The sequence below is a fragment of the Drosophila miranda genome, chromosome XL (assembly GCF_003369915.1).
Source record: "Drosophila miranda strain MSH22 chromosome XL, D.miranda_PacBio2.1, whole genome shotgun sequence".
NCBI lineage: Eukaryota > Metazoa > Arthropoda > Insecta > Diptera > Drosophilidae > Drosophila > Drosophila miranda.
The window spans coordinates 22,904,120-22,924,523 of NC_046673.1; the positions used below are offsets into that span (position 1 = coordinate 22,904,120).

The window sequence follows — 20,404 nt, forward strand, 5'->3', positions numbered from 1 at the left end:
CATGCTGATGCTGCAACAACGAGGGGGCAGGGGGGCACGGCAGGGGGATAGGGGCACAGGGGCATTGTGTTGCTAGTTGTTAACTTTTGCGCTGTCAATGATTTTGTGGTCCAAGCAATTGAATTGATGATGACTGCTGACTAAACACAGGGCACAAGCACAAGAGGCAGCCACCGCGGGGGACGGGGACCGGGGGCAGGGCAGCTGTTGGATCACGAATCCAGAAAACAGAAAAACAGAGGAGGTCCAGTGGAGGCCCTGCCCCTGGCCCAGCCCCTAGCCCAGTCCCTGGCCCTGCCCTGCCCTGCCCTGCTCCTCCATGGAACGTGAGATGCGATCCAGCATCCAATAGATGCTCCACATTCAAAATCATTCAACTAATGACGCGATGCAGCTGCAACATGCAGCCAAGAACGGTGGCAGGCAGCAGGGAACAACATTGATAAGAAAATCCATAGAAAGTTTAATGACTCTTTCGAAGTGTAAGGGAAAGAGACAAAGCCACAAGCAGAGAGAGACAGAGATAGAGAGAGCGAGAGAGAGCGAGAGAGACCGAGAGAGAGTAAATAAAATGCAAATGCAAAAACAAAATAAAATAGAATAGAAATATTGCTGAAATATTGTGCGAAAAACATTCAGAAACCCGTGAGAACATTGACCTCCGATTGAACCGATCAGCATTGCAAAACAGCACCAAATCTACACTGAGAGAAACTTGGACACTTTTAATGCTCCAGTGGAATGTTGCACTCGACGTTCATCTAAGGGTTTCCCCATATTTTGTTCTTTTTCTACCGTTTCTACCATGGAATGTATCCCTTCGCTTAGGGGTAATCTGAACAGTGAATCGACATCATTAAAGGCCTCATTCGAAGACCCAAAGCGTGCTCGAATGTGGCCCTCCTTGAGGCTTGGACACACACGACTATCCCTATAGACACATCCAGTATATAGTTTTCTCTGAGTGTAGCAGTTTGGTAATGAGTGCGAGCGACAGGGACAGGGACAGGCAGAGAGCGAGAGAGTAAAGAGTAAAAGCAGATTGCATTCTGCCATAAAAAAACTCTACGGACTACAGTCGGGGGTCGGCTCCTATATGTCGTGTCTGTCGTGCATTGTTGATAATGATTGGATGACTTTAACCGATGCTGCCTCCCATCCATCTCGCCTCCATCTCTGATGTAACCCCTCTTCGGCCCCCCCTCCCCGCTCCCTTTCATGACAGATCAAAGTTCTCTGTCTCTGTCTCCGTCTCTCTCTGTCTCGCTGTGTGAATATTCCATTGGGGTTTTCGGGCTGCTGTCCCTGACATCTGGGGCCTGGTCTTTGAATGCTGATGATGGTTTTGATGTGGATGGACGGATGGATGGATGGATGGATGATGACAGCAATGCAGCGCAGTCGATGAGGCTGCTCTGAGGCTTCTGCTGCCACTTGTCTCCTTGTCTCATTGCCTCATTGTCTCATTGCCTCACTGCCTAGTCGCGAGGCAATTAATTGAGCTTTAATCATGTCTTGGTCGCGGATTTCGTCTCTCGCGGATCTCTTCGATCTGTTTTGCAATTGCCAGAGTTCAAGACTGAATCAGCCTCCAGTTTCCTTCTCTTCCTGATTCTCTGATCTGCAAATGGACTCCCTGATTGATTTTAGATATTCTTTTGCTTCTTTTGAGTGTTTTTTGGCCTCCGAATAAAGCAAAACCGTTTTCTATTCTTTGGTCATGGAACTTATGATTAATTCTGTCTATAAACCCAATGAATATTTCCATACGATCTTTTCGGGAGTTACGTGGGAAAGTATCCTTCAGGCAACTCCATGAGGGACTCCATTTTCTTGCCTTCAAAAAGGAATTCCAATGGGAATGGATCGTAGTCCCCCCCCTCCATGTCCGCCCTCTTCTAGCCATCGATCGTCGCGACAATGGGGTTTTGCTTTTTACTATCAAATGAATGCAAATTTTGCGATTGTCGTCATCTTAATATTAATTTTAGTCGCACTTCCCCCCCCTTCTGCCTGCTGGCACCACAACTGACGTTCCCTCGCGTTTAGCCCCCCCTCCCCTTTTGGAATTTTTGTGGTCGTTGAAGTTTTCATTGTTCATAAATTTTAACGGACTTATAATGATTATCATTTATATGTCTTTCTGCCTTTTTGCCTTTCAAGTATTGCTGTCTGTCTCTCCGCCTCTTTCTCTGTCTGTCTGTCTGCAGTTGTTCCGTTCCCCCCCTCCCCCCTACCCCTCTCTGTTCCGCTTTATTGCCAAAAGAAGAAAACAAGTAAGAAATCTTGCGTTTAATTTAAACATTTTTTGCATAAGCGCGAATTATGAACAGCAATAAAAAAATACAACACAAAAAACGAGAAAAGAGAAAGAAAAGGGGGCTTTGACGAAAGACGACACCCTAAAATATACCCTAGACCCTCTGTATACCCTCTACGAACGGGAGTGTAATACAAGGGCGTATAAGGGAGTATTATAATGGTATAGTGGGTATGATATGGCCATGGGATTCCTATTTGGATGACATTTGATTCCTGATCCAATTGCTTCGGAGGAAGCAATTGGAAGCCAAGGAAGATGGAAGATATCCTTGAAAATAATAAGGCTCTTGTGGTAGAATATGATTTATGATCCGATCTGAGCTATCCAGAAAGGTTTTAAACATCTATTCGTTGTATTTTATGGAAGGATCTTTTTTTTTAATATTTAAAGAAATACTGTCAAATTTCACTCAGATTTGGGCACATATCCGGATGCGAATGAAGCATTGATTCACGGTACAAATTTACCCATAAGCGAAAGGACACATCCGATGCAGAGCAGGGATTCTGGTGCTTTTTCCGATTAAAAACTAAAACAGATTATGGATTTTCGATGATTTACAAGAAAATACCAAAAAGATAGAGATGTGAGGACTCCATCGAAGGGTAAAACTAAAAAAAAATATAGAAAAACCCCCTCTACCAATGATTCAGATCGGGAATAGACTATATGAAAATACTCCTGGTAGCCTTTGGGGGAAGTCAAAGGAATCGTAATATACCCTGTCGCTGCCCCTTAAAAGGGTATCGAAACGCGAGAGATATGGAATGAACGAATGAATGAATGAATGAATGAATGTCGATTGCAACAGTCAGACTCAGAGGCAGGGGGCAGGGACAGGGGGCAGTGGCACGAGGGCAGTGCCTGGGGTGGGGGGAGATCTGTTTGGGCGCTAATTTGATTTTTGTTGCCTTTGCGGCGCCACGGAAAAACATGCAATATTGAAGCAGAGCCAGCAGCAGCAGCAGCAGCAGCGACAGCAGCAGCGGCAGCGGCAGCAATTGTTGCTGTTTTTTTACAGTTTTTTTTTTGTTTTTGACATTTTAAACTTGTTTTTGGCGGCGGCTCACATTTTTATTTGTATTTTAATGATCTTTCGTTGATTCGCAAGTTGATTGCGGGACAAGTTTTCACTCGGCCGGCAGATACACAGATACCAGCTAAAGATACAGATACAGAGCCCTATTCCCACAGACACGACACCCATAAGACCCGTAAAACACCCGACAACTGGAATCGAATCGAATGGAATGGAAAAGGGAGGAATGGGGAACTGGAACTGGAACTGAAACTGGAATCGAATCTCTCTGGCGGATGGATGCAAATTGCTATTCATATAAACACTTTTTCGGATTTGTATCTAAACTTTAGAGTATCTGTATCTGCATGTGCATGTGCCCCTCGGAGTATCATCTTTTTCCTCTGGGAGTATCTGTGGGATACACGTGCAGGGGAGCTCTGCTTTCGTTGAATGTTTGTTGGAAATGTCAAACTTGTTTGATTCTCAAATCAGCGGCAGCAAAAGCAACCCATCGGATACATCTCCCCATCTATTGTAGATGTATCTGTTGGATTGAAATAGACATTGCGTGGTACAGAGACGGAGGTGGGGGAGACAGCCCCTGTGATTGGGGTTCGGTTCGAACCGAGAGAGCTGCCAGGCTGGCAGGGGGGCAGCGGGGTAGGGGTAGTAGGGTGGGGGGGTTCATGTTCATGTTCTCGTCCGCTCATCGAGGCGTAGAATTAAACTGTCAAACTCAACAAATAACTGGATTTGTTACACTGAAATGTTCGAAATACGGAAAATGGCAAACGGGAAAGCGGAAAAACGGGAAACTAGACCAAAATCTGAAGCTCAAACGAAGATTTGAGTGCCCTTTGCGGGGGGGCGGGATACTCGTACTACATGGTGGAGGAGGAAAGGAGGCCCAGTGATGCTCTGGGTTGATTATTTCTGCATTCTCAGTCATGGAAAGAGTCCTACTGCCTTTCGGAGTGGTTTCTGTTGTCATAGTTCTTGGGATCGAAACGAAGAAGTGTCTGCAGGGAGGACCTTTCGATCCGCAGTCTAGAATCTAGCACAGAACATCGTAGAACATACAGAGCCCTACAATGGATAGCACATACATATGTATATCGCATATCGTATAATGCTTATCGTTTAGACCGCCCCCCGGATGTCGTTCTTCTTGGAATTTCGATGTTTTCGGTCTCTCAAGGTCGCATTTTGTTAAGTGCGCCATTCCGTTGCCCGTCCGTTTGATGATAGTCCCCCACGTTGTACTTCCTCTTGGATACGGGATATGGCACATGCCCCACTCACCCAATCACCCACTCACCAATCGTTCCACTCATTTCTATTCTCATTTTCCTCTCATCTGGTTTGGCTTCCTTCCTTTCCCGCCACCCCGCCACCCCGCTCTCCTGTTTCCCCGCTTCCTCGATTTATCAGCGCAAAAGTTTCGTTCGGCTTCGACTCGAAATAAATGTTGATTCAACATTTCAACATTTCGTGGCTTTAATTTCAGCTTCTGGCTTGCTCTTTTTAATTTTCAGTATCCAGCCACGTGCCCCCCCGCAAAGGACTGGAACGCCAGAGGGAGTGCATCCTGCGCACCGCTCCCGTAGATACATTCGGCGATAGAGAAAGGTTTTTTTCTCTCTGGAGCTCATATATCATTTGGCTTTCATGTGGCCTCCTGATTTGGGGTGAGTACGGGTTACACACACAAATATATCCCCAGATATATTTTTTATTGGGGATCGTCCGGGAGGGGGAGGGGCGGGGGGCTATGGAAACGATTAGGGAAAGAGGATCTGCATTGCAGACAGAAAATTGTACAGGATACGATATGGAATGATATTTTTGTTGGGTATATTTTGGTATTTTACTCCTTAAATAATATCCCGTTTTTCAATGCCATTTTTTTTTAGTATTTTCGTCTGCCGATGTGCCCCATTGGTAGTTTAGTATTTAAATACTGCTCTTGGTATCACAGCAAGGAGAAGTTCCGCCCCAAAAGAGTATCCCACCCACTTTTGGCCACTTTTTTCCGCTGATAATTTTGCATGCCATAAATTCCGACCAAAAAAAACGGGGAATAATTTCGCGGGGGCGTTGACAAGTTTTTTCACGCTCTCGCGTGTCTGTTCTTTTTGCCCTTTCGCTTTTTATTTCCCGTTTTAGTTGATTAAACACAACAACTACTCTGCGCTCTTGCCAATTGGCCAGTTGTTGGCCCGACTTTCTGCTGAAAATGCATTTTCCAGGGCACAAAAAACGTCGGGGAGTCCGCCTGGGAGTGGAGAGCACACACACACATACGTGACGTGGCAGAGGCAGAAGGCCAGGCCCCCCACTGTTGAAGAACTCCCCATATATGGTACTAAAGGGGTCTGAACTATCATCATTTCCTGGGAGATTCCTCTTGATGTAAGTCCACTTGGGGCTTCTGTTTAGTTCCCTTGATATTTATGATGTTTCTAATGTTCGCTGTGAGGCTTTTAGGGGGAAACATGGAACCCACACAATTAGTTCTACGCTCAGGCATCGCTTTTGGTGTTTTGTTCCATGAAACCCCATCGAAGGGCAGATCTAATAATTTTTCGAACGCTTCAAACCAAACCTTAAAAGAACTATTGAAACCATACGATAGTTAACGCTTGCTGACGGGAAGATACAATTACCAATTAATACTAAAACATCAGATGAAACGCAAGAAAGAGGCTCAAATAATGCTTCTTTTGGGATTGAATATCTTTGAAAATGGTTAAGGAAATAAATCAAAGAAAACCTTTGAAGAAGTGTGAGAACAATCTAGAAGGTTTACCCAAGAAACTTTACCGAACTGAAGATGTATTATTGTATCTTTTGATCCTTTGGATATGCTTCAGATAAGAGGCTTCAGAGGCGGTCAAAGGATGCATTATAGGATCTGCAAGTTCTATAGGAACCGGGAATGATCCTGTCTCCTCGTTCTCCCTGGGAGCACGTCTCTTTTGGGACCCTCTGTAGGGCATTCCTTCGTTCGAGCACATCCTCTGGCTCTTAATTGCTGCTGCTGCTGCTGCTGCTGTCGATTCCCGATGTAGTTGCCGACTGTTTCTTTATCTCAGTGCCCATAAATAATGGGAATTCTCTGCAAAGTTCGAATCGATGTGCATAAAATATACGAGTGCCAGCCTGCCTGCCGGAGAGTGCCACATGCTCGTACTATATCGATGTTGTTGCTGCTGCTGTTGCTGCTGCTGTTGCGAGTGTGTTACCGCACATTGAATAAAAGTTACAAAATCCAAAATTAATGAACTCGTCGATTTGGCAACGGCAGCGGGGCAGGGCGGCAGGGCGGCAGAGGGGCAGGCGACGACTGCTGCTTCGTGCTTTCGTGGTTCAATAACATTTCAATTGCGTTGACATAATTTTAATTAAATTAAAATCGAAAACAACAGCAACACCAGCAGCAACAGCAAACACACAATGAATTTTGAAGAGGGATACAAATAAATAAAAAAAAAAACAAAAGCAAAAAAGCAAAAAACCCGAATGAATGCAAAAAAAAAACACGCTTGCGTCTTGCTAACGGGGTTAACCAACCAAAAGGCTATAAAAACCCCCCAGGGATTCGTGAGCATTTGCATTTGGCCTCAGAGCTGCAGTACTGCACAGTGTGCACTCGTTAAGGTAATCATCTTTGGTCGTACTGTGTCCCAAAGACTCTACGAAGCCCTACTGATCCCTCAGAGATCTCCACAGAAGATCCCATGCCCGTGCCCATGCCCATGCCCATCAGATGGTGTCTCTCTGTCTGGCCGCTCACTGTGACAGACCCTCTCTCTGTCTCTGTCTCTCTCTGCCTTCTCTGTCTGTCAACCCGGAAGCGATAGCACAGCTGACGGACAAGCGGACAGCCTCCAATCGGCGAAAGATAACTCCCCCACGATCATGCACCCAAAAAACAATAAAAATTACAATTTAAATAAATAAAATATGTAATAAACGAAAGAACGAGAGAGAGAGAGCGATCTTTCTCTCTCTCTCTGTCTCTCATTATATGGCATATATCTCTTTCTTCTGTCCCTGCCCCATGCCCCACAAATGCCCCTGAGAACGCGTGTAGATTGTGGGTGTGGGTGTGGGTGTGCATTGTGTTTCCCCTTTTGCATACATTTTCCACTCAAAATCGCAGCGTAAAATCATTGTGGCCATTAATCATAGTATATATACTAAGTATATTAATATATACTAAGTGTAGTACAAGTACTATACGGCACAGGCACAGATTAAGCGTTGATTGACGTGCCAGGAGAATCTGTCTGTGTAAACTATGAGAGAAGAAAGACTGCAGACGGAAAATGGCAAATGGAAAGCTGTGGAAACATCGCGACTCTTAAGATCAATGCTCGGAATAGTACGTGTATCTTATGGATTGCAGCATCTAGCTGTGATTGAACAAAACGATTAAAGATTCAAGAATTTCCATAATCGAGTAGGTTTTCCTGTTGATAGAGATCGCAGAACCCATTCGTATATCGATTATCGGACTCTTTTCCTGCATTTCTTCGAGGGATGAGCCATGATGGTATTGAAAAGAGGTGCTATATTGGTGGATATCTTGCAGATACAGATACAGGAAACACTCGTACTTACCCGCAAATACTGTTGCAGAACAAAGAAATTATTGCGGTAGGTCAAAGCCATTGCTTTTATAGGAAAAGTGTCGAGGGTTTCGTTTCGTTTTGATTGGGAAAACATACCAAGATACTCTCATTAACTGTTTACCACATACGAGTCTGTAGGTTGTTAGATACAAGATAGATTATTATTGTTTTAGAGAGATGTCTAGAGATTCCTAATCGGATAGATACATAGCTGGATAGATGCCATCTCTGGCTTTGTCTCAGGATATGCTCTGGCATCTCTTTATCCAAATTCCTTCTGCGAGAGAGCGGGAGAAAAGGTTTGTCTTTTCTTGATTGCTTTATAATTGCAGGACTCACATTTCTGTGAATCTGTGCAAACTATCCATCCCCTCATCCACACCTACATCCATTTATTCATTCATTCATTGCGAATATCATGCCAATTGCAATTACCGCCCTGACGGAGAGGACGTGTGGATGTGTGGATGTGTGGATGGGCGTTCACTTTGATTAATACCATCATTTGGCCTGCCTTCTTGTCCACTTAATGCAATAGCAATAACAATTATTTATCAATTAAGCTATTACATTTCATTCAATTCAATTCAGTTCCCGATTCGATTCGATTCGATGCGATTTCAATGCGAAATAACCTTCCACATTCCATATCCGCCCCTTCCCCCCCCCCCCCCCCCCTCGATGGGCCTGCGCCTGGAAATTTATGCGAAAAGTTCAATTGCGTTCAAAATGTCAATAATTTGAGGTTGTGTTGCGGAGTGGAATGTATTTTGTCTCATGAATTTTGCATGTGACAATTTATTTATTTATTGGAATGGACCTACGGAGCGCCAACCGCGAGGCGACTTCTGCTCTTCTGCTCTTCTGCTGTCCTGTTAAATTGAATATCTAGCCAATTGGCTTGGGCATTGTGTGCCACAGATACCCATACCGACACCCATATAGATACACTCTGAACACTCTGTGGGAGAGTGAGAGATTGTTTTCACATTTCCATCGGCCGCCCCGCCCCCCGCCTCTCTGTGCCGCGCTCAAATGGGAAAACGTGTCAAAGGTGTTGGCAATTTTCGCAGTCAATTGGCATTAATTGAGTGTGAAACACAAAAATATTTTTGTAAATTGTTGCCGCTGCTGTAGTGGCGGTGCCACACAGCCCCCTTGGTGCCCGTCCCAAGGGGCAGGTTCCGATGCTGTTGCTGTTGCTGTTGCAGTTACCGCAAATGCGCCGCGCAATATGCAAATTGATTTGCCGAACAATTCATTTGAAAACGCATTGCATAAGCCGCAAAAGCTGCAGCAAACAGCAACAGAAACAGCAACAGCGAGACAGCGACAGAAAACCGATTCAAGCCAGACGCCAATTGGTGGAAATTGTTTGGGAAAACCGGACTAAAAAAAGGCAAAAGGTGGTCCGACATTCCCCACAGTTCCACGGATCCACGGATCCGCAATTGGCGGGAATGATGAGGCTTGACCTTTGTCTCAACTTGTGGCCCCCCCTCTCCCTCTCCCGCTTGTCCATTGACATCCTTACTATTTCCATTTCATTCCTTAAGATTTTTCTTCCACTTGGAGCACAAATCTACTTGCTTTTCATTCAGGCATTAGTTCTACACTTGTTGCGCATCGTACAGCAGTGCTCCTCGGTTGCTGGCACTCCTTTTCTCCTCGGAACAGTCCGCTTGAATGGCATTCATTGGCAGATAGATCCCCTTATCGTGCAGCAGTGCCCATCGGTCGCTAGAGCTACACTTCTCCCTGGAATCCGCGCGTTAGAGTTCCATTAATCACCTTTTAGCCATCCAATTAGACACCTACTTCCAGTCCCATCTCAAAATGAGTTAAACATTCATGACATCTCCTTCTTAATCGCGGATTTATTCGTGTTCGAACCTGTTTAGCGGTTCCTCCCGTTGCACTTTACTTTGAGAGCTAATCAATTTGTACGAACGATCCGTGCACGCGCCTCGAACCGGTTGGAGTCCGCAAGATCTTGAAATTATCATACAATAAGAGAGGAGAGAAGCGCCGATCTTCATTCATATTCATATTCATTTTGATGCATTTGCATTCAATTGAGAATCCCTTCCCCCCCGTATGGGGTATTCCACAGACTTTCACACTTGAAAAAAAAAAACCGAATCGCAATACGAAAATATCCAAAAAGCATTTCAAAATCTGTTTTTCAATTCCGTTTGCGTTTGAAGCCCGAAAGCACCGATGAAGGGAAAAAGGGAAGCAGGGAAAAAGCCAAACAAATTAAACAATGAAATGTAGTACGAATGAATAGTATTCGTGCGAGTGCTCCCCATAATCGCACTCGTGCCCCCGCACCCCGTACCCCGTTCCCGCACCCCGTACCCGTATGTGGAACAAATAAAGAGGTCTCTTCTGGCCTTGAATTCAGCGCCAAAAAACCAAAATACGAAACACCGAATGGATGTGTGGATGTGTGGAAGTGTGGAAGTGGCAGAGCGGCAGCAACAAATACTTTAATAAATAATAAACAATTGTTTTCTCTCTTTCTTTCTTTCGAGTGTTGAAAAGCCTCGCAGTTTTGCTTAAAAAAAATTACACAAAATAAATACAAAAAATGAATAAAAAATGTAAATAAAATGGAAATAAAATGCGCGTACAATTGATAAAATAAAAATGCAAATGGCAGCAACATTCGCAGACAAGCGACACATGATGTTGCTGCTGCTGTTGCTGTTGCATGTGGCAACAGTATCATAAAACATGAAATTGTGTTCCATTTAATTTTTCAATGGGATTTCTGGCACGACACGGCAAGGGGTCCGGTCACTGCCCACCGGTCGGACCCCCGCCCTCCGCCCTCCGCCCCATCGATTAGCATATACGAGTATGTGGTAGGGCTTTCCATCCACAACCGCACCCATTCTCCATTGGCCATTGGCCATTGGCCATTCCATTCGTTGTTGGCCCAAATCGCATATGCATATTTCATAATACCAATTGAAGGCTATTTCAATTAGCTAATTTTGTCCCCATTTTGGGCCTGCCCTGCGTGCCCTCCGTGCGTCCCCCCCTCCCTCGGGTGGCACTATCTACGGGTTAAGGGGGTTGCCTAATGTCTAAATAGGCCATCGTTTATCGGTTATGGATAGTCGTATCCGAAACGAGTTTAGATATTCGGAGCACAGGCAGAGGAAAGCGTAGCCACCCTTCCCGGAGCGTAGAATAGAAAACAGTTCGGGGATGGACTCTAAAATGATGAATTATATTGTCTATCGAGCTATTTGCGATACAAATCGAGTAACTCTTTCAGAAATCGATACGTAATACTCTATAACTGAGAACTCTTCGAACAATTGCACTGTATACGTATTTGTATCTATATGAAAGTATTTTATGGATAATTCATAAATCGAATATCGATAAATAATCATTTATGGCCTATGGCTGTACAATCCTAGAGCTATCGATTTTTGATCGATTACAAACTGATAACTGATGGATCTATTGATAAACGATTCAGAGCTTGTTGCACTTTTCCCCCGTGACAGAGCCACTGGCATGTGCCCTGAACCCCCAAAAGCCCAGACCCAAGCCCCAAGCCCCGAGCCCCAAAGGTCACTGCTCCACCAGCTGCCCAGCTCCCCAGCTCCGTTCCAGTTCTGTCTCAATGCATGTCCGTGCATGTGTTGCCAAAAACTGTACAACTAATCGTAATATTTCCAGTCGATGTCCGCTGTTCGATTTGTGTTTTTCTGTGTGTTTCAGAGCTTTTTATGATTATTAAAACTACTAATTGGCCTGCCGTTTAATGGTCGCTCTATGGCCATTCGTCAAGCCATTGGGAAGAGAGAGACTCGGACAGCATTTGTCATTGAGAGTTCAACACTTGGGTGGGGATTGGGGACTGAACAAGAAACAAGGAAGCCCATTGTTCCAGTGGCAGGGGTTGCAACATGCAATGTCAATGACAGGCGCCCCCGTTGGGGTTCAAGTGCGACGACAACCTTCCTTTTTTTCGGTGTCGCCAGCGGACCCTATCGATGCTTATCGGACGGAAATACCACTACGTTCCGTTCCGTTCCATTCCGTTCCGTTCCGAATGGAGGTCTCTGACTCAGTGGCCGTGCAATTAGATGTTCCTCCGATCCAAAGCGATGCATATCGTTCTGTTTTCTTCCTGGAATTTATGGAATTATGGTCGTATACATATGTGGCTGCACTGAGAGAAAGGATAGGGGTCTGCATTCAAATGCAGAGCAACCGATGGGCGCTGCCGCATGTTGTGTGACATCTCAGACCAACGAAAAGCTTTTCCCAAAGTGTTTTCCCTCTCAAATGAGCATCCAACCAGCACCTCTTCCAATCATTTTGCGAGTATCTTGTATCTATAGATTCTGTATTCGGAATGCTCGTTGTTTTCTCTCAGTGTACGGGTGCATGCGTGTAAAGTTTGTTTCACATCCACTTGTTGCTGCTTCTGTTTGCCGCTCTCGTCTCTGGCCTGTTGTCGGCTGTTTGTGCAGTGCATTCTGTGTCTGTGTTGGCTGTGTTGTCTGTTGTCTGACTATCTATTTGTCTATCCATAGAATTTGGCCAGACAATGGCTGCAGTCGGAGTTTGATAAACCACAGACGGCCGCCAGCGTCAACAGAGAGCCAGCGAGCTGCGATCCGATCATGAATGCAGAGATACAGATACAGATACAGCTACAGATACATATACTTGTCTCGAACATAGTGTAAAGATAGAGATACTTTGTCCAAATCAAACACGGTCGCTGGGTTTCTTGGCCGACGTTCGCCGTTCGCTGTTCGCCGTTGATCTTGTAATTGTATCTCTATCTTTTACCTCCCACTCCCTACCTCCTACCTCCTACCTCTGGGTCTGCCCCGTCCCTTCGATGATGTGTCGACATTGACAGCGTTAATTGAATTGCAAACAACACTCGAAGTCGCCGTCGAAGCGAAAGCTTCCCCCGAGGGGGAATCGAAATCGGAATCGGAGTGATTATTCGCCATTGGACCCGTACCCGTACCCATACCCGTGCCCGTACCCTTCCCTTTCTTCGACTGAAGAGTGAAGAATCTACAGATCGTGTTGCCAAGTGCCAGCGGGTGGGGGCGGGGAGTGCCAGCGGGTGCGGGTGCAGGTGTTGACCTAGGTTCTGTTTTGGGGCTCGAATTTCGCTTGAGAGGGCGCCCCGCTTGACGATGTTTGCTTTGTGATTTCTTTTCTCTAATCGTTTCGAGTGTGTTTCTTGTTGATGAAAATCTTTCGTTTTATTTGTCGCTTTTTTTTTGGGTGATAAACACAATTGTCCAAGCGATTATTTATTGATTTTTGATGTTTTTAGGAATCCTAATCGAATAAATGATCATTCAATCGATTTAATCGATCCAAATACCATAAAAAACGATAGAGATCGGTGGCATCATTCCAACCGATTCGAGCTTCAGAGATAGTAATCGAATTTAATCATACAAATAATCGATAATCGATAGCATCGATTATCTATTAATTGCTGATTGTTGAAGGGTAACTGTCGCTGATCTATCTCTTAGGCATTTCGCAAAGACAGTCCATTTATTAATGCTTTTTTTGTGCTCAGATTTAATCGATTGGAATTGCATTTTTCAAATTTATTTCTCGATTATAAATGAGTTTTTGGTATTTTTTAAATTAATTTTTATGGCCGTAATTGGTAATTGGTCTGTGCTTTTGTGTTTCTTATTTTGTTTTTGCTGCTCATCGTATGTTTATCAAAGCTCACGGATGGATTAATGGACGACTCGATTGATTAATGAGTGGACCCGTTTTAGCAATTTGAGTTGAATTTTCGAATTGAATTGTTCGGTTTTTCGATCGGATATTGAGTGTATTTACACATGTATGTATATCTAATGGATCGGCTGGTTCCAGAACCATCTTATCGGTGTGTCCCTCACCTTCAGAGCCGCTCGACTGCTGTCCGTGGATCCGTTGCATCGTGCCACTGCCGGCCGTTATCAGGGGCTTCGCCTTGGCCCTCTGAGGGAGAGAGCGAGTGCATTTCATGGCCAGGTTTGTGTATCTTTTGCCTCTGTCTGTGGGCTGCTATCAGTAGACACGGAGATACAGATACTCAGATACTTTTCTCACTTTTGGCGTTCACATTGCGATTACGGCAAGGACGTGGCCATCTCGCTCTCGCTCTCCCTCTCTCTTTGTGTAACTGTAACATTCGTATCTCACAGATACGTTGCTGCTGCTGCTGCTGCCGCTGCTGCTGCGGTTATGGCTCAAGGCTAAGGGCAAGAGTGTGGCGGCAGGTAGATATGTAGGCCCTACGGCTGCTACCTGATCGCCCTGCCTCTCACCTTGCTCCGCTCCCACTCCCGCTCCCTCGCTCTTTCCCTTTCTTTAGAGTGCGTGTGTGTGGCAGGATCAGCGTGCAACAATGACAGCAAGTGTGGCAAAAGATTTACCGCCAATTCTGCTGTCGGCTGCCACAGTTCGGCGTTCTTGGGCATTGCGTAAGTTGCATGTATCTTCTCCATGCGCTGCTCTCTCTCCCGTATCTCCCGTGTCTCTCGTATCTCGTATATCTCGTATCTGTTGCCTCTGTAAATGTATCTGTGTATCTGTATCGTCGTGTGTGCTGTGCTGTGCTCTGCTCTGCTCTCGGGCAATGTTTTGGATGCGATCTCCCTGCCCCGTACCCGTCCCTGCCCCGTCCCGTCCCGTCCCGACTGTCTGTCTATTAGTTGATACGAATATTTTCGTGTATTTTCCGCTCAGTCTGTATTCAGATCTTCAGGCATTCAAGTCGCTGCCACAAGCGACTGCCACAGCAACACAAAACGCCACAACCCAAAAGAAAACTCGCGCAAAACTAGAATCTCCCAGTCTGTCCCTCCGCGAGTGTTTTGTTTTGTTTTGTTTTTCCGCAAGTCTGCAAGTGAAGTGCCACAAAAAGTACAAGCCCCTAGGAAAAATGTGAGTTAACTGCGCAAAAAGATACATTCCCATTCGACTGCCAGTCGATCCGCCAGGGATGCCTCTCCCCTCCGCCTTCTCCTCGTCTCCTTTGCCATTCAATCAATCCAGTAATTTGCGAGTGAATGAATGAATGAATGAATCAATCAACGGCGCAGGCCTGAACGAAGAACAGCAATAACAAATTCGCAATTTGTTTTCTTTAAGTTTTCCATTGTTTTGCGGGGGTTTATTTTCCTTTATTTTTCTTTATCGTGTGTTTTTCTGTGCTCGTGCAACAACAATAACAATAATAACATCAGCACCGCGAAACCAGTGAAAATTGGCCAAAAAATATTCCCCTACCGCAGGGTGTGGGTGGATCAGCACAACAAGATGGGGCATGAACTTCGAGAAGTGCTCGGAAAATAAATGAACGGGGCATATGGCCACATGCAACACATAAGATACTTACGGACACAAAAACACAGGCCAAACCCAGGGGAGGGCTTAATGCCAGTCGAAGCCCCTCCATTCATGCCGCTACTCATAATCGTATTCATACATATATCAGACTCAGTCCCGAAGACCTCCTCCTCCAAACTAATCACTGATTATGCAAATCAAGGGGATATCAATGGGAGAGTGGGAGGGCTGTAGGGCTTATGGACAGCCATGAGTCATGGGCTCGGGCGGATTAAATGGGAATCGGAATTCGGAATTCGAAATTCCAAAAGAAAATTAATACCGTGACTTTATTTGAACAATATCGGAATATTTCACTTATTTTGAATCAATCGGAATGGAATTTAAGCGAATTCTACCGTCTTAGATCGTAGATAAAGGATGCTCCTTATTCTGTTCGAGATTCTTTCGGAAACATAATTGAAGGATACCAAAAGGGGCATAATAAGTGAATGGTTTAATGGTAGATTCAGTGGAAAGTTGCTAGGGAAAGTCTGTATCTTCTTCTCTGTATCGCTGTAGCTGTATCTGTATCTGAAGGTATTCCTTAAGATCTATCATAGAAACAATATTGAATGCTTCAATCTGTTCTGTTTTGGATCTTCATCTCTCGTTTACCTCTGCTCTGATAGAAGTGGCACGCTTTAAGATACATTCAGTATTCAGATACGATTCAATCTTTATACATGGAACTCAAGGGGAATACAACTCCCATTTGCCTTCCCAAATACCGGGGATTTCTCTGAAAGAACTCTTTCAATCAGTCAATTTCAATTTCAGTCTCATTGCAGGGCACTCGATGGAGTCTCTAAAGCCCATTCTTATTCTCTCTCTGATTACTTACCCCTCCTCCCCATCTCCCTTCCTACCGACCATTCTGCACCTCTGGTTCGCCCAATTTTTCTGTGTTTTTTTCGGCTGATTCTCATATTTATTGGGGGCTCAAATTTCGTGCCCGGCTTCGAGTTCTGATGGCTTGGGGGCTTTTCTGGGGTCTTGGGGCATGTAAATCGAATCGAATCGAAACGAATGAATGCCTTTTTTTTATGAATTCGGCACGCGTCTGCGTGCGCATTTCTCGGACGCGCGTTTCAGGTCTGTCTTCTGCGTGTCCATGGCCTGTGCCAACAACAGCAGCAGTCGGCAGTCGGCAATCAGTGTGTGGCAGTGGCAGTGGCAGCGGCAACATTGGGGCATCGTTGATCGCTGATCGTCGATCGTGTGTGCCCCAAATTTGTTTGGGGGGGGGGGGGGGGGGTGGAAGGGGCGAAGTGCATTTTGCAGATCCCGCTTCCCCTTGTTATTCGATTTTCTGATATGTTTTCGCTTTCAGAGCGGATTTTGCAACTGTGAAATGATTCCAGCACCTGCTGCGAGCCCCATGTGCCCCCCAATCACTCGTAATTGAAAACTAATTGCGTTCTCTCACGCCTGCTTTTCCCAATCTGAAGATTTTCACACGCATTTCGGTTCGGGAATCAGTTTTGTTTGGAAATCAATTCACAATTTGAATACACAATTTATGATCCAGCCATAAAGTCGGGGACCAGCCAGGGAGAAGAGAAAAGCGGAGGCATGGCAGCTGGAAAGATGGAAAAGCGTGAGCGTTTTGTGGGGGAAAATTGGCGTGAGAAGTGCCTTCGATGGGGCACGTAGACACCACAGCCACAGATCATCCGCAGAGACGGAGAGGGAAATGCTGATTCTAGATAATTCTGTAATTCATTTTGCACACGGGCTCTGCTGGCCTTGCCTGCTCTTGCAGAGGGTACTACAGGGTATTACAGCGGAACAAAGCGCATTGATTGTCTCTCTCGCGTTCGGTGGATGATGTCAGTGGCTCATTGGGGGAAGGGGGGGGGGGGATATTAGATATAATCGAATGAGGGCCTAGACGGCAGTCAGTCGGACACTTTAACGGTGGTAACGGGGCACCCGTTCAAGTGTCGCCAGCAGCAGGTTTCGGCCAGGCCGTCTTTTGGCAGCCCGGCCAAGTGTCTCCCTCTCTCTCTCTCTCTCTCTCTGTCTGTCTTGAGTGATTGCTCAGCGGCTGTGAGCCACCACTTGGGCTGCCTCCAAGTACAGCTTTTGCTTTGCATGTGGCTGCTGCTGCTGCTTTTTCTGCTGCTGTTGTAACTTCTGTTTTTACGAGCGTTTCGGTTCGTTTCGGTTTTGCATTTTCCTCAGGCCCCACAAAAATCAAAACAAGAACTGAAGGCTAACCGAACGAATGGCCAAGTGGTAGATACTCTTGCGGATCACCAGATACTTGGATGCAACAAGTGGGAGAGTCTTTCCAAAGATGTATCCAGCGAAATGAGAGAGTTTTTCCCGCAAAGAGTTGTTTTTCCAACGATATTTACAAGTGGATCTGTCTTTATCTTTGGTTCATCTGGGAAAATCTCAAGGAAAACCTTACGGATCATCATTGATGCTTGATCGCTTCCTTCGTCTGGCATATGGCTATACCCTCCATTAATGAAAGGGTATATTGCGATACATAATATTGGAAAAGAGAAGCGAAGCCAGAAAACTGGTTGACACTGTGAACGAGTGGCCATAAAATTGTTGACAAATCAGCCACAGAAACAGCAGCGGCAGCGGCAGCGGCAGTCCACGTGCGTGGGGCGATAGGCGACAGCAAGAGTCACAGCAACCGTAACAACATTCGAACAAGACCCAAAAGATACAAAGATACATTTCGGAATCGGAATTGGAATTGGAATCGAGGCGTTCGAGGCTTCGGATTGTATAATTCTTGACCAGCGACAGAGACATTGACATAGTCGAATGCATAATGAACCCCCCCCCCCCCCCCCCCCCCCCCCCCCCCCCCCACACCACCTACCGTTCCATTCTAATGGCACACATTTTGTACACAACTGTACCTCGCTGCCGCCCCCGCACTGCTCTCCCCAGCAACACACACTTGCAGCTAATTGAACTACTTTAAGCATCGACGTGTGTGCGACGTACGAGGTAATGGCCATTCGAAAATGAATGTCCAGATGTTATTTTTCACTGCCTCCCGCCATCGAAATGGCCGCCCAATTGGTTTCTATAATAGGGGAATCTGAGAAGTAGAAACCGGGAGGGAAGGAAGGCCCTGTCATGCGATGCAGTTCGATCGTAGACATCCGATGAGATCACAAATGATGCCACGCTAATCATCGTGCCCATTAAGGGGGTCTACGGCGGAAATTCTCGCCAATTCTGGAGCTTTGGGAAATTCAGTAACATTCGATTTACTATCGATAGCAATAATTTATCGACACTTATCGATTGGGATTATTGAATGGTTCTTTAAAGCCTGATGTTTCTAGAAATTCAGTAACAATCGGTTAATTATCGATATCCATCATCTATCGAAATGTGTCGATTGGTTTCTGTATTGTTCAGTGAATTATCGATCATTCGATTGCATAAATTATGCAAAAAATGCGATTTTTAAGCCAATTATTAAATTTTGTGAAATCGATTAACAATCGATTAGTTATCGATAGGCTTGGAATGGCTTAAGCGATCGCTTCTTTGCTGTACTTACTTTGTGGTGAAATTGTGAAACCCAATCGATTGGAAGATCCTGGAAATAGAGAAACAGGAAATGGAAAATGAGAAATAAGAAATAAGAAAAGAAGGATGTGTGAAGGACACTCGTGCAATATGGAATGCTTAGAGCTGGGGGACATAGACACTGCTGAATGCTGATGCCGATAAGCGAGGACATGGCCAGAGATGGGGATATGCGGAAAAAGCAACGAGACATTGCAGGAAGGCCACAAAAAACAGGGCAAATGAATAGCAAGACAAGAGAGGGAGCGTGCAACTCATGTGCACGCACTCGTTTGGTTACGAGTCGTCCAGGCGTCCTCTGTGCGTGTTTGTCAGGATGCGGAATCCTGAATCCAGAATCCGGGCTACGGGGGACGGGATGCGGGATGCGGGAAGCGGGATACGGGATTGAATCATTGAATCGAATTGAATACGTGCGAGCACGAAGCAGCATCAGCATCAGCATCAGAGTCTACCCAACCCAACGCGCAATGGCTACGTGTTCTGTGTCCTGTGTCCCGTGTCCCGTGTCCTCTTCGGATCCTGTGTGTGTCCTGTCCTGTGTGGGCTCTGCGCCGTGTTGTTATGTATTAGCAAGATGTCAATGTATGTTTGCAAGGAATTATGTTGAGGCATCTCCCCCGCACACACGGAACGTCCCCAAAAAACTGTATGTCCGTGGCCATTCCATGCCCGCGTTAAAGCCATCAAATGCTGTCCGATTCTGACAAACAAACAAACAGACAGACAAACAAACAGAACAGAACAGAACAGGGAACGCAAAAAAGTCTACAGAAGAAAAAAGGAAAGAAAACCTGCGGCTTTCTGATGCTCCACACCCGTTCGCATCTGTCCTCTCCTCTCCTCTCCACTCGTCTCGTCTGGTGCCCCCAAATCGACATCAGTTGCTGATTTTTAATTAAAAATTTGCGACGTGTGAAGTTGATTTCAATTTGGGCTCCACGAAGCTGACAGATGAACTGATATAGGAACTGAGGCTCTGGCTCCGCAGAATGGAAGAGCATGGACACTATCCTAGCCCATCCTATGCCCTCCTATCCTAGACCCTCGGACGATGTTCGTGACTGACCAACGGATGCAGAGGAGGCGGAGGAGGAGGCGGCGACGGAGGCCAGTTGATGGCTCTCGCGTGGCTGAAATAACATTTGATTCCTGGTGACAGCCGCCGCCGCCGCCCCCGGAACAGCAGCTGTCGTCACACAGCATCACATGAGTCTTTCGTCCTGACTCCCATCTCCCTTGAACCGGCCCAAAGGGCGGGCGGGTTCATAAATATAGATTAGCAAATCGAAACAGGAAATGGAACAGCACATTAAACGGGGGATTGGATACTGGGGGATGGGTGGATGGGGTGGATGGGGCTTTGGCAAATGCATTTCGAAGGATGTCAGTGTCAATTCGAGCATCGATTTTGGGCGATTTCGGGAAATCAATGGAAAGACTGTCCCGCGG

The 20,404-nt window shown here is 45.7% G+C and overlaps 1 protein-coding gene across 5 annotated transcripts in view; it reads left to right on the forward strand.

The window, feature by feature from the left end:
- LOC108162715 (protein folded gastrulation) overlaps positions 1–20,404 on the forward strand; it is a 35,156-nt gene that overhangs the window by 9,226 nt on the left and 5,526 nt on the right. For 3 of the 5 annotated variants that reach the window (XM_017297582.2, XM_033386262.1, XM_033386268.1), the window contains exon 3: positions 4,880–5,032. The exons of 1 other annotated variant lie outside the window; for it this stretch is intronic. The gene's annotated coding sequence lies outside the window, so the exon portion shown is untranslated. Of the gene's footprint in view, positions 1–4,879; positions 5,033–14,743; positions 14,936–20,404 lie in introns of those variants that run through there. One more of the 5 variants, XM_017297598.2, reaches the window with a different exon arrangement.